Source organism: Cupressus sempervirens, chromosome 8 (genome assembly GCF_028749045.1).
Source record: "Cupressus sempervirens isolate cs-2001-9-10 chromosome 8, ASM2874904v1, whole genome shotgun sequence".
Classification (NCBI taxonomy): Eukaryota; Viridiplantae; Streptophyta; class Pinopsida; order Cupressales; family Cupressaceae; genus Cupressus; species Cupressus sempervirens.
The window spans coordinates 651,455,829-651,471,604 of NC_143125.1; positions in this window are offsets into that span (position 1 = coordinate 651,455,829).

Here is a 15,776-nt window from a genome sequence, read left to right on the forward strand (position 1 = left end):
TGGAGGCTTTTATAAAGAATTTCATTTTTTGGCTTTCAGTTTGGTTCAGGGAAGGTTTAATATGGTATATATCCTGACAAGTTTAGGGAAGTATTTTAGTTTATTCTTGTTATTAGTATAAAGCTTCGGTATTTAAGATGATTTAATATAAGTATAGATTTAAATAGTGTAGGTGTTTTAGAAACTTTGCAAGTTTTATGATTAATCAGGTTGATTGGCAAGTTGGTCAAATAGGAAAGATTGAATCCGACAATTACTCAAGAATGTAAAGAATATGATGGATCTTCGTTAACTAAATTTGTAATGTGTAAAAGAGTTTACACTTCAAGAATTGTTTGTAAATTCATTTTTGTAATAGATGAGACAGGAATAATTTGACTGGGGTATGCCCCTTTTATGGTGTAATAATATAGGACCATGGTCCTAGGCAAGCCTGGAGGTTTTCTTTCCTCATTCTTTCCTACCAGTGCCCATTTGAACGGTGGAATGCTACTGTATGTATTTATTTTAGTATTAATCAATTTCATGGCCATTGACCATTTACCGATCAAAAAATATATATATTGTTAGTTGAATTAATAAAAATATTATTTAAAATGTCTCAAGATTTAATAAGAGAGAGAAAGCATTAATTTAATAAAGTTTATTTTAATTAGATTGCATAAAGCTTGTACATGAAATTAAAATAATAAAGGAAAATGGGGTTTCACGTGATTATATAATCGAAGCCCTTATTTAGGGAAAAACTCTTTATTAGGGAATCAGAGTTCAATTCTCCACTCACAGGTTTGGAGGAACCGATTTTCTGGGAAGAGGGTTTTCGAGAGGAAAAGAATTGTTTGCAAATTTTGTATGTCTGTCTTTTAGCATCAGATCCAGATAGGATCTTGTGAGTTTTGCACAATAGTTCTTGCATTGAAAATATTTGTCTTCTCTGTGTCTATTGTGTTTTTGTTTTCAGAATTCCTCTGGGTGAAACCCTTGTTTGAGAAAGTTTGATTTTCGTTATTGAATTGTTTGTAATTTAATTTGAAACCATTGTTATGAATCTATTGGTTTTGTTTCTAAAAAACATCTATAACCAAATGAAGTTTGAAACCCTTGTATGCGAACTATTGTTCTTTGATTGAGAAAAAATTGTATATGAATTGAAATTAGAAACCTTCGTTGTGTAAATTTATAGATTGGTATTTTGTTTCGAGAAGGGTTTGGAAATAACTCAAAAAAATGGAGAAGTGAAATTCGATTAGATATTTGTATTATTCCTATCAGAACTACTATAAAAATTAATTTAAAAATACATATATTATACCATAATAAACTTAGTAAATTTTACATATATACTTATATTCAATTTTGTGTTGTTGTATATAACTATGTGTATTTAATGAGGAGGGAGGGGCATTTTTTTATGTTTTATTAAATAAAATTATATATATATAATAAAATAGAAGTGCAATGACCTTCCCTCCACTTGTTTATAGTAGCAATAGCTACAATCGCATCACATGCTACCAAGGCAACAAACGCTACTGAGGCAACGACTACCTTTGGTAGCCAAGCCGCTAGGTGGCTTCCCAAGAAGGGACTTGCGATATGATTTGCAATTCACATTTTTGTGATTTATTATTATTATTATTTTTAATTAAAAAAGATTTATGATTATATTTTATAATTAATATAGTAATTAATATTATTATTAAATATTAATTATTTAATTATTATATTATTTAATTTAATATTTATTATTGTTAATAATTTAATATATATAAATATTACTTTATTAATAAGTTTATAAATATTGTAATTAATAATTAATAGTTATTATTTAATTTTGATAATAGTAATATTTAATTAAATAAATTTGTTTAATAAAATATTTTATTTAGTTATTATTTCATATATAAATAATTATATATTAAAGTAAATGAATAGATATTTTCCTTTTTGTAATTAAGAATATTTTTGTTGTTGTGAAGAACGTTATCTTAGAAAGGATTCAGTTATTATGAAACAATTGTAATACAAAAGAAGTCTTAATTAGATTTGTGAACTCGAGAAAAATTGGGTTTCGCTTGACAGTACAATTTTATATAAAAATGATTTATAATACTAGGGAAATTTTATTATTCAAAAACTTTAGTAGTTATTATACACTTGGAAATGAAAACGAAAATGAAATCTTGAAAAACAATAAGTGAAAATTAAACTATTGTGTTTTCAAAACCAAATGAGTTATGAAGGTTGCATTGTTTTGTACCTTATATGATGTGTCATTTACTATTGTGGGTTTTGAGTTTTGACTTAGTACTTTGATCAGTCAGGATGTTTACCAAAGGCTTGGGGGTTTTGTTCTACGATAATGTTATGGCTTGCTTTGGTTATGATCTTTAATACCCGACCATGGTGATGGTTGATGTGTCATGTGTGTTCTATGATGAGTTTGATTAGATGTTTTGTTGTGCTTTCTAGTTTCTTGTATAGAATTGAGGTGAATGGTGCAACTTTTCTGGTATAATTTGAGTCTTTAATCAATTATCTTTGGATTTCTTTCTAGTTTCTTGTTTAGGACTAAGGTGATTATTGTGATTTGTGTTTGGTGATGTCATGTGATGTCATGGGTTGGTATATGTGTACCTGATTTTGGATCAGTCCTATTAGGATGATTGTATTGGTGAAATTTGTGATTTTGATCAGTGATATTTTACTACTTTCTGATTTCTTGTTTGAGAACTGATGTGTATTTTATGATCTTATGAGATCTTCTATTTTTACTGAGCTTAGGTAGGTTATTTGTATGTCATGTTGGGAAGTGGCTTGCAATGGAGGTTGAAGCCCTAAAGAGGTTGCACAAGTACCCTATTATAGGTTATTTTAATAAGTGATAACATTTCATTAGATGGATTTAAAATGAATTAATAAGATATCGATGCCACCTAAAGTAACTAAGGGGTCGAAGTCCTGAGAGATTGCCAGTGTAACCTTAGAGTTGACTCGTTAGTATGTCTTGTTTGTATGAAAGGATACTGATGCAACATATAGACACTAGGGGGCCAAAGTCCAGAGAGGCTGCCAAGGTAACCTTAGAGTTGGCTGATATGATGACACTTTCCCACTTACATAGTAGATTTCCTACGTGTCTTTGTTTCCTCTAAGATTAGATGATACTTGTGTCTTGGTAACCTTTCAGCTAGTTTTCTTCCAAGTGTTTCCTTGACCTAGATGTTTGTTATGACTTGTGTTTTGATATCCATATGGAACTTGTGTTTATCTCCTTAGTGTGGTGGGAGTGGGCCATTTAGGTTCTATGAGGTCAGGTGGTAGTGCATTTTTCTTATACCATTGAGATCTGACTGTTGGATGTAATTGTTGGATTTACCTGTGCAGTTGATCCTTCCTTTCTGATCTTGTATTTTTGTTGGATGATTATTCTCTGTTGTATTGTACTTTGTTATCAGAGATCTTGTGAGGTGTTGTATATTATTGATGATGAATATTCTTTGAGCTTTTCATACCCTATGACTTGTACAATGGATGATTGTGCATTTTGATTATTGCCAAGTGGCATCCTATAATTGTATATTATTTATATGGATTCATACTTGTAGTTATTCTTTGATGTCGATTTGTTATATATTGAATTTAGTATTAATTAAACTTAAATGTGATTCAACATCATGGGACCCTTAAGAGATGTAATTTGTTTATGATGGTTGTATGTATGTGAGTTATTGCTTCCATTCTATTATTTGTTGTTTATTATCTTTCAATAAAAAAATGTTTGGCAAACTTAGTGAAACTTTAGGTTAATTTTTTTTGGGTTCTCTAGCGGGGAGTTACATATATATGTATATGTATATGTATATATACATATATGTATATACATATATATATATATATGTATATACATATATATATATATGTATATACATATATATATATATATATATATATATATATATATATATATATATATATATATATATATGTATGTATGTATGTATATGACTATATGTATTATATATATAATATACTATAATATGTATATGGTATGTTATATATGATAATATATATTATTATTACTTGAACATACATACATACATACATACATACATACATACATACATACATACATACATACATACATATATATATATATATATATATATATATATATATATATATATAATAATGATGTAGCAATAATAACAATGTATCTTAGATCGAATTTATCCAACCAAAGCTACAACTTTAACACTCCCTCTTAGCTAGGGAGGATTTGTAGAACACCTTGTGCTCTCAAGGATATGAAGAGATATTAACTCGGTATGATATTCCTAGAATTATATATATAAGGATATCAACATAAATCCATTAACACAAATATATATGTATTAACATATATTACATATGGAATTTGCTTCAATTCACTATGAGGCTAAATTTCTCAACACTCCCTCTTTAGCAAGGAGAGAATTTCAACTATTATAATACAAGATTTGAATACCACTTTAAGTTTGATCTAAGATAAATTTAAGTTATGGTGTCCAGCAAGATCCGGCCCAAAGAACCATAACAAATTGATTTTCATGGTGTTCAAAAAAATCTAGCCTAGAGAACCATGATGAGTTGATTATCAAGATGTATGGAAAAATCTGGCCTGAAGAGCCAAGATAATGCTTGCTCCAACATATTTTGGTGTTATGAGATAAGTTAACTATTGATAAGATTGTCACCTTACAATAGTTACCTTCTCTTTGTTATCATAACTTTTGGCACTCTAGGACAACAATTTAATGTAGTCTATTATGATAATATGTCCAGCTATTGATAAGATCATCACCTTTCAATAGCTCCCCTCTAAATATATACATTAGTGAAAAATCATCACCTTTAATGACATAATCACAACAACATCATGTAGTAACTCACATGATATCCACCATGAACCAAGTTAGAGGGTGGATCCACCATAGCTGCTACTAGAGAGTGGAACAAGGGTTTTCACCTCAGGCTTCTCTCTCATAGAGGAGAACACATTACAAGGAGTTTCACTTAGAACTTCTCCTCATAAAGAAGATATCATTTAAAAAGGATTGCATCTCAAAATTTATCCCTCTGAATAATGATCATGGGAAGCTAGGTCCTATAGTTACTCTTTTTGAGACTCTCTTCACCCAAGGATTCCTCTCAGACTCTCTCTGAATCTAATATTAATCTTTCAACCTTTAGTGATAAGTCATTATTTTCTCATGATGTATATAGGGGTAGGCCCATCAAAATCATGCATTCACATGCATTTATTTTTAAACTCTCTGTAAGTATCAATATTCTAAGCTCCTTCGTTGCTTTAGAAGAAGTGCCATACTCTCTCTTAATGTAGAAGAATCTCATAATCTCGATCATCAAAGATGTTTGCTTCAAGAGCCTCATTTTATCCATCTTGATAATTAGGGGCTTTGGAGATACTATCATTAGATTGAGTCTACACAATATTAGGTAGCATTATGTAAAGTACCAACCTTATTTTCCTGTAAGAATGTCCTCAATCATAAAGGAAAAGATCAAGGCAAATAACCATTATAGTATGTATAGAATTACAAATGAGAGAGAGAGAGAGAGACTACAATGAGTAAATAAATGTAATACTCAAGAACAATAAATATTTATATGGACATCAACATCCCTGATACAAGTTGTCCTGATGAAGGTCCATATGCAACAAATCAGAAAATGCTTCCATATAAGCATTTGTCAAACAATGGGAATGAAACATTGGTTATTATTCTCACCACATTGTAAAATTTCCACTTACTCCATTTTATAGAGTTTTCATTCACTATCAAGGACAACAAGAAATAATCAATCAAATTTTTAATCATCTCTATGGCTATGTTAATAGCAGTAGTAGTTCTTATATAATCATCACTACCATCTTTCGTCATTTTCATCCTATTTTCCATCAACTTAACACCCATGGCTATCTGCATGAGCAATCTAATGTCCCCATGATACATTCAAATAGTTTGCTTATTTTTTAATCATTGAGTTTTCTAATTTGTTTAATTTTTTGCATATTATCAATCTTCTTAGTGTGAGTTTAGAAATATTTGGCTTAGGAACTATCATTCTCAAATAGTATCTAGTCCAAAATGAAGATACATATCATTATGTATGTCCTTCTAAAATATCAAAGTTTTGACATTGGAAGGGTTAACACTTAAGATCATATGTGTATGTCTATTAATATAATTGTTGAATCTTGTGTATTGGGGCATCAACATGGTGCTAATAACTTTGCATCTTATTTGATATTTCACCAATGTACTTCTGTCATTATGATTATTAAATTAATGTCATATATTTAATACAAACACAAATCTCCTGAATATCTCCTATGATCACTGAGTTTTTTTTGTTTTTTTTGTTATTGTTGTTTCACATAGATATATCCCTAATGCCCTAATATACATCATGGTTTATATTTTGTTCCATGGTACAGTCTCTCTTCCATTTGTTTTTTCACTGACCAAATTATTGTTTTGACATTTTATTCGTGGATGTCCTCCTTAATGTGGGTTTTAATGGTAATATCCACACATTCTTCTTTTAGTAATGAGTGATGTTCCCATATTTAAATTGATTTTATTTCTTGTATGTGCCTCATTCATTATCATATCCTTCTGCAATTATATTGTCATACATTAGACCTCATTATTATAATATATTTATGTTATATTGGATATTTATTTTCTAACCATTTTCTTCATTCCATATGCATTCAAATCCACTGATATATGGTTCCTTTTTAAATCCGAATTCACTGTTGTTGTCTATGTTAGGTAAGTGCTGACAGTATTTGATAATTGATGCATATGAATCGAACTATTCAATATTTTTTTTTCTAAATGTGAATCTAAAGATCTTTCATGGTTGTTATCTTTCATTATTCAACTAAATTACACCCAAGGGCTAACGATCAGTTGTGCGGCTCAATATTGATTAGTAACAAGACATTAATAATGTTCAGAGATTATGGCTTTCTAAATTGTTGATTGTCTTCACCATAGCTAAGACTCTATGTTGCCATTTTTGCTGAGTATTGTTCTTTGGGATATGATTATATATGCTCTAATATAATGAAAGCTATTTTTATCTTCTTTATACTTAATGCTATATACATTAATTTTCCAACTTAAAAGTTCTTGAACCAAATGTTTGATCCAACATAAGAGGGTTCTCCTAACATGTACATGTATTCTTTTTAACTTTTTCTTCCAATGGTATTGATTCATTGATTGTTTTCTTCTAAATGCTAATTAATAATCTTCCTCCATAAATATTGTGGATGCTTTACAACTATTTGGAAGCACCTTCTCCATCCTTCACATTGTAGTGCCATGCGAATTGATAGCATTTATGCTTGATCCCATGGGAGCCAATGTACTCATTATGGATTAATATATATTTGAACTACTCAGTAATGGCTACGAAGGTCATCTAAATGAAGCCATACATCCTATATTGGATACGATCAGTATTAGATCCGTTCCTGCAAGCTAGTTTGTTGATTGTCAAATTTTTTATTGCTAAATATATTTGGAAATTTTCTTCTAACTACCTTCCCTAAGGTGCATCTTCCATTCTTCTGTATTGTTTTCCATTATACTTTTATCCTTCCAATCTCTATGTATACTTATAGATGCTTAAGCATTTTTATTTGGCCAATCTTGTATGATGATGTTCCATACGTAGATAATATAAATTGTTCCCGGTAAATGTTCATACTCTCAAATATCATGTTTGTCTTATAAAGGATCCACAAGAGTAATGTTAATGTTCCTAGTTACAGTCACTTGAGAAAATTCAAAATTGGCAAATTGTTCAATCAGAGCTTTTGAGCTAATATGTGCATTTTCAATCCTTAATCTATCCCTTATGGTAGAGCCACATCTTTTGATGAGTTGTAGCATATCAATCTTAAAAAATCCTCATCTTCTATATTATACATTTGCAGCCTGGAGCTCTGATACCATGTTGAGTAACATGGATCTTCTCTACAAATATAATAATATGACCATTGTAATTGATATGTTCCAAATGTAGATTTCAATCTCATATAAATATGAGAAGAGGGGACATGTCTCCAAGGTTTAATCATCATATATATATATATATATATATATATAATGATGATTTACCAATAATGACAATGTATCTCAGATCAAATTTATCTGACTGAAGCTACAAACTTTAACAAGGATCACCTTTGAGTTCTTGCATAGCGATTTGTCTCATGTGTGTGCACTTCCCATGGCTATACAGTTTGATGAATTGTGAAACATCATTTGGTTTCTATTAAGTTCCCTTTGATGATTGCATCAATGCTGTTGAGAATGCATTGCTCCTAATTTCATTGGTACCCCTCTCGATCCCTTTCAAAAAATTAATTCATAGACATGTTGTAGCTATGACTTATGTCCATTCAAAAATTCATTTTTAACAATTTCTTTTAAATTCTTGTTACTCTAACTTTGTTTTATACTTTTGAACACGTGGTAAAATTAGTAACTCATTTAATTAAATTTTTAGTACAAGCATTCATCATAAAAATAATAAAATAATAAAATATATTGGTTTGTGGTTGCATTTCTTCAAAGTTTTGTAGGATTTACAGATACTAGTAAAGGCCTCCTTCTGAACATTTATATTTATATTCAATTGAGCTATCTAGTGGGTAGAAAAGAAACCATCAAGAACCTTGGAGTTGATTAGTTTTATGAACCTTGAAAGTGAGAAATTTGCAAGGATTTGGCATCATTATTGTCATGTAAAATGACCAGTCAACACCCACTAGATCTTGTAATAATATATAAGTTTCGTATTGAAGTATATAACCTAGTTAAGAGACAATATAATGCATTTAGTAAAATTCCCCCTATTAAAATATTTTGACCCCTGTTAAGAGGTTCCCAACTTTGTTAGGAGTTGATGAAAAAAAGGATCATTTCTCGAGCACAGTGCCCAAATGATGAAGGTTAAATCCACCTTCTAGATATAGAAATCCAATGAGATTGAACTGACTAAACAAAAACATCCTTGCCTTTACAATTCTTTTGAAGCCCATCAGGAATGATATATTCCATGCATATATCTTTTCAAAGAATATGACAATCTTTCAACTCATCTCTGATATTCTAACATCAAGGTTCACAATCATTCCACATTTTACAAACAAAGAAAATTACTTTCCTTTATACCGATTACAAACAAGCAATTAAGTTGGCCTATAAAGACTTCCTCAATGCATAATTAAATAAATAGAACCACATTAATACATACACACCTTCTTAAACATTATACAATAATTATATATTTTAACCCACGCACTAGGATCCATAATTAATGCTTTCTAATTAAGATCAACACTACATCCTCTAGTAGACTGCCAATAAAACATACCATATGCTACATGCTAGCAACCACTCTAGCGATAAATAAATGGTCCGCAAGTCTAAATATACACATACAACATAGTCTTATGTCATCTTCTATGCTTGCCAAATATTAATTCTTGATCACAACCAAGTTGCACCTAAACTTTTACAACTACCTCTAGCATACTTCCCTATTCACTAGCTTGCAACTAGTCATCACTAAATCAACTATAACTTATGCAATATAGCATACAATATTGCATCCATAGAAATAATATCTACACTCATCCTTTAACACATTATCATTCTTGCACACTCAAGATTGTGAAACAGTATTCATACTATAATGATCAATAGCCTACACCACATGGTATTTGAACATACCTGTAACAACAAAATATATATTGACATCAATGAAAAAACCTATCATCAATACAACATATCTTCCATCTCAACAATCTCCCATCTGTATAACAATCTCATCCATTCTCGACACTTAGGTTTGATGCTCACTCTAAAATAAGGTAAATTCTTCAATGCAACCACGTGAATCAACTTATGTTGAGTCAAATTCAATGGACTAACTTGGTTGAATAAAACAAAAGGTTGGATCTTTTTCAATTACATAGAAATCTATAAAGACTGACCTCTTTGGGCAGTGAGTAGAAATAATAATAGGAACAATATTCTTACCTCTTACTACGAGAGGGAAAATTTAGTTCTCCTTGTGGTTCTTGTAACTATCTAATATCTGTCCCTCTTCTCCTAGGTAGAGATGGCTACAATTACTTGAAAGAAAATTATTTGATCTCCTTGTTTGCACTCTTCTCATAAATTTTCATTTACTAATTCATGTCTCCCTCCTAAAGGCTGAAGTTATTGTTGCACAGACATAAAACAATAAAAGATTACACAAAAAGGACTAATAAAACAATATCTTGTCCCATTGGGTGTGCCAAAGACCGTTATAATTATGGGTTTTCACCTTGATTGAGAATGAAATCTAATAACCTCTTTATACATGGGAATACTTCTATGTTGTGGAAAACCTAGACATCAACTAGACCTCCAAAGTAAGTTTGTTCTTAATAGAACCTAACCTAAAACCTTTTATGATATGCTTTTTGTAGAGGAAAAAGTAATATAGATGCATAAAATGAAACCTACTATCTAATGTGATGCACTAAATGAGTATCTCAAACTCACACAAATAAATTAACACATAATAAACTAGTAATATAAGATCTTCTACATAGCTCAATAAACCTTAATCTCTACATTATTAATTTGCAAGAACATTAAATAATCCTAGTCCTTAAAAGGGGAAATATTCTTTCTCATAACTTAAAACTAATTTATATAAATATCACAACTGACAACCTACAAAAATATATAGATTCTTGTTGGAATTACAAATAGGAAAGGTAAACTTTTGAGGGGGGGCAAGGTGAATCAGTGCTTCAAACTTTGACCCATTAAAATATTTACCACACATCCATCTCACATATTTAATAAGTAAACTGAAATACCATGTAAAGCATATACATCTAAACCATGTAAACAAGTAAGCATTCACACATATATGACATAAGATATGATTACCCAGAAACCCTCTAATGAGAAGGTAAAACTAGGGTGGGAATGACACCCACAAATCTTCACTACTGCAGTAATAAAGTGTATCTAATGAAGGTTACAATATTTGATCATGAACCATGATCTACCTTGTGAAAGGCCTGCTATGTTAAAGGTTTACAAAAATGATTAGGTCTTACCCTATTAAAGGATTTCAACACCCTATTAAAAGTGTGGTTGATTAAAGGACTTCAACTCATAATTAAGTAAGCAACTTGTTAGAGGAGTTCAATACAACCTGTTAGGACTACTCTGTTAAGAGATTTATCTGATTCACCTATTAGAATGTTTTAGCAATGATCTTGCAGTTAGCACTCTAATACTTGATGAAAAATCACCTCTATCTTGTTGTGTACTTGATCCTTCTTGATCAGATGATTCTTTGTTGTTCATTGTTTCCTTCCTTTGTTCTTCTTTAACTAATTCTTCAATACAATTCAGATCATAATACCTTGGTCACCATGAATGTCTTGGTTTGCACATGTAAAACTCTCCTTGATCATTCATTCATTCCCTTGCTTGCTCATTAGTAGTTTTAGCATTTGTCCTCCTTAAGAAGACCTAGGTGACTTAGGGTTAGGTATGAATCAATGACTGTGATTCATCCATATTGCCACTTAAACCTTCCCTTTACCTGATTGGGTGCATGTAATACATAGGGATTCCAACTTAAGGTTCATCCTTATCACCAAAATATCATAATTCAATCCTTAAGTCAGCTCAAAAATGGTTTACATAGTAGTTTGTGCCAATACAAACAACTATGACAAAACTGTGTTACTCAGCATTTGAAGTCCTTGATGTTCAGCATATACTGACTTCAATGTTGTCACTTGGCATCTGAATGACTTGGAATGTACTGCTTTCTTGACACTTGAATTATTTGGCATATACTTTCTTCTTAGCACTTGAGTGACTCAGCACATGAGTGACTTGGTACTCACTATTTACTTAGCATGGTCTAACTTACATGTTGTGCTCAATATATGTTACTTATTTGGCATGGACTAAGTCAATGACTTAAGTGTATAGACACTCACTAGTCAAAACCAATCTGAGATTGACAATCTCCCCCTTTGACATGAGTGTCAAAAACACTTGGTCATACATTAATAATCTTATTCTTACGAGCATAACATAACCTCTTATCTAGCTTCTATACAAAATTTTAAAATATCAAAATTTTGCAACATGACTTATACCTCAAAATCTTATAACTCCCCCAGAGTTGTTTTTGATCTATTTTTTATTGTATTTTTTCTCAAAATCTTTCTTCTCCTATTGAGTAGATTTGCCTCAATTGATACTCTTTCACTATTTCTTACATTTGTCCCCCTTTTCTCTTATTCTCCCATTCTTGCTCAACTCCCATAGCTCTTACTCCCCCTTTTTGACACTGATGTCAATGGGTTATACAATAATAGTGTATTTGTCCAAAAAACATTTATGGACCTCAAGAATAATCTTAAGAGCTACATCCCAATTATCACATGCTACCTCTAAAGACTTGATTTGGATGGCCAACTTGGTAGGAAGGTGTACTAAGCCATCTAATGTAGAAAGATTGGGGTCTTTCCTCATAGGTGTTTTTGGATAGCCTAGCTCCTTGTGTGGAATCTCCATGTGAGGAGTCAATGTCAACTGAATGTTGATCAATTTATCCCTTATGTTGGCTTCATCTGCATGTAGTGTGGCTAATTGGCTTTGGGTTTGCAAGAGTGTCCTAAAATGTTTCTCACTTTGAGCTGGAGTTGTGGGCAATTTTGCTCCAAATGACTACATTTGACTTTCTAGGCTCAGGATGTGATTCCTTGTCTCCTATGTGAAGAGTGTAGGATTACACAATTTGGTGTGGAAAGAGAAAATATTCTCCAATACCTTCTTCACACTTTCTATCTTAGTTGCCAATGCATCTTATGTTAGTGCTATATCACTAGATATCTTCTCATTTGCTTTAATTTGAAACTTCTTCTTAGACCATTCTAATAATTTTGCATTAGTATCCAGGTATGTATCACTTACTCTTTCCACTATGTTGGTCAGTTGTTCAATGATTGGCTTAGTTTCATCTGGAGTAGGTAGACTAAATGCATCGAAGAAAATTTCTTTGATCTCAATCAAAGCTTGCTTTTGTCTATTCTCCCTTTTGAGTATTTCTTGATGTTTCTTTCTGGCTAGGGCCTCTTGAAGTATACCCATATGCTCAATTGTTATTGTTGCATAATCAAATTTAGGCAAAACAATTTCTTCATCTAGGCTAACATCTCCATAAGTGATTACCTCTTTTGCCTTCGATGAACTAGGACTCAACACTGAGAATTGCAAACGTGTTGCATCTATGCTTGACCTTTGAAAAGTTTAACTTGAAGGAGTTCTTGATTTTGGTCATGTTACTAGTGCTTGAATTGCTTCTAGCTCCTTCAGCTTAGGTGTCAAAGCTATCTCTTCAGGCTTGTCCTTTTTTGCCTTATGGATTCTAGTTGCACCTTGAATTTGTGTTGGAGGTGTAGGTACATCTACCTAATTTGTTTGACTTGGTATCCCATCATTGACTGGTGTTTCCACAATATCTTCTCCAACTGTCTCAACCTTGTTATTTTTAGTTTCTTGATTTTTTTTTGGACTAGAGTGCTTTCCTTGGGTGTATTGACAATGCATCCTGATGTCTCCTTCCTTTGATATACAAATAAGTGTGGTGAAGGTTGTACACTTGTGACTTGAGAAGTGATTGTAGGTGTGTCTTGTGTTTTCACTTCCTCCCCTATAGTTATGGATTTTGACTTTTGAATTTCATCAATACTTACCAATAAAGGGTTGTCACATAATTTGGCCTATAGTGTGGATTGGTCAAGTATCTTTTTCAAATCTTCCTTTATTAGGGGATTAATTTTCTGATTAGTAGGATTAGAAACATCCTTTACCATAATAATTTTAGTACTTACACTTATTACCTGTGCAGGGCTAGCACTCAGCATTTGTGTATCTTGTGCACTCTAATCTAGTTGTTGCTCTTCCTCAGTTGTTTCGTGATCATCAATATTCATTTCAGTGCCTCCCTCAACTGTGCCTTCTTCATTTTTATCCTCTTCCTCATCTTCTACCTCAATAGGTTTTTTCTCATCATCTTAGCTATGACTAGTCCATATGTAATTTTCCACATTCATTTGGACTTCTTTACAACATCCTATATGTTGTTATGTAATATGTTGAATGCCCTATACTTAGGTACAAATCTCATAGCATATTTATTTATGGCTTTTGTCATTTCAGCCTTGCTAAGTTCTTACATAACTTGAGCGAGGGTTGTCTCCCTAATTTTCTTTTATGTGTCTAGACAATAGTGTCATTTCTACTCAACTCCGTCATATAGAATCTTAGGTATGGAGTTGGAAACTTCTAGAGGAGCCTTCTTGAATGTAGCCATCATGGTATATATTGCTTCCTCTACTTGATTTTTCTCAATCTTTCCAAGGTTATCAAATTCAATGAGAGAGAAATCTGACAAATCAGCATTGTTTCTAATGTTCTTACATAAATTATCTAGATCTAAGGAGTGACTATGACTCACCATGTTCTTACATAAATTATCTAGATCTAAGGAGGGACTATGACTCACCACTTAGAATTGGCATATGTCATCAGATTTAGTCTTCTCCTAATCAAATTCAGCTTGAGCAACATACTTTCTTCTTGGTCTTTTTTGTGGTCCTCCTTCTTGCTCTTTAGGCTTGGCTACCTCTTTAGCCTTCTGTGCAGTGACTCTTGTACTAGCCCTTGTGGTAGGTGTTGTTGGTTGGGGTTGACTAGGTTTTACAACCTTCTTTGGTCTTATCATTGTAGATGTCTTTTCCTTTCTTTTCTGTTTGTCAGTGGGTGTAGGTGCTTCATTTGAGCCTTGCTAAGTTCTAGCATAACTTGAGTGAGGGTAGGTGTTTCTTTTCTTGTTGATCTACTCCTTGACCTTGTGTTAGAGCTAGTGGTGCTTAAGCCTATGTTTCTTCTTCTTCTTATTCATCTTCCTTGGATCCTTCACCAATTTTTTCTTTTAGTTTCTTCACCAATTTATTCTTCTTCTTGATAACAAAGGTAGTCTTCAACTCCATAGTGATTTTAGATTTGGCTAGTTCATAGTTACCAAATGTGTTGGCTTCTTTGTCCACTTCTTCTGCAAGTAATGTTGTGATTTCTATAGAGGCCTCATTAACTTTTATATTATAACCTAATGGCCTTAGCCATCTCACTCTATGAATTTTTTCTTGCACATATGTATGATTAGTATCAACTAGGAAGTAAATATCTTCATAATGTTTCTCCACTAGTGAGACTGGTATCCTTAGTCTCTTCTTCATGGATTTTTTGCAATCTTCAAAATAACTAGTTATTGACTCAAAATTATTTCCTAATTGTTCAATGAACTCTCCTATCTATATTGCAAGTGATCTATTTATCTTCCATGCAACCTTGCCAAAAGTAGGAAATGTATTTTGCACATAGAAGAAAATACAGACCAAAATAGATCCAAATTTTCACTGAGTGCTCTTTGTTTTCCTTATTTCTCCTAGGTTTTCAATCAATTACTACAACTATAACTCGACAAGATCATAAGTATGATCTTTCTTCACAATTTTATAACCCATGTCCACTGCAATGCAAAGAACACTATTGAATCTACTTGATTGATAAAACTTATGTGCTAGTACCCTC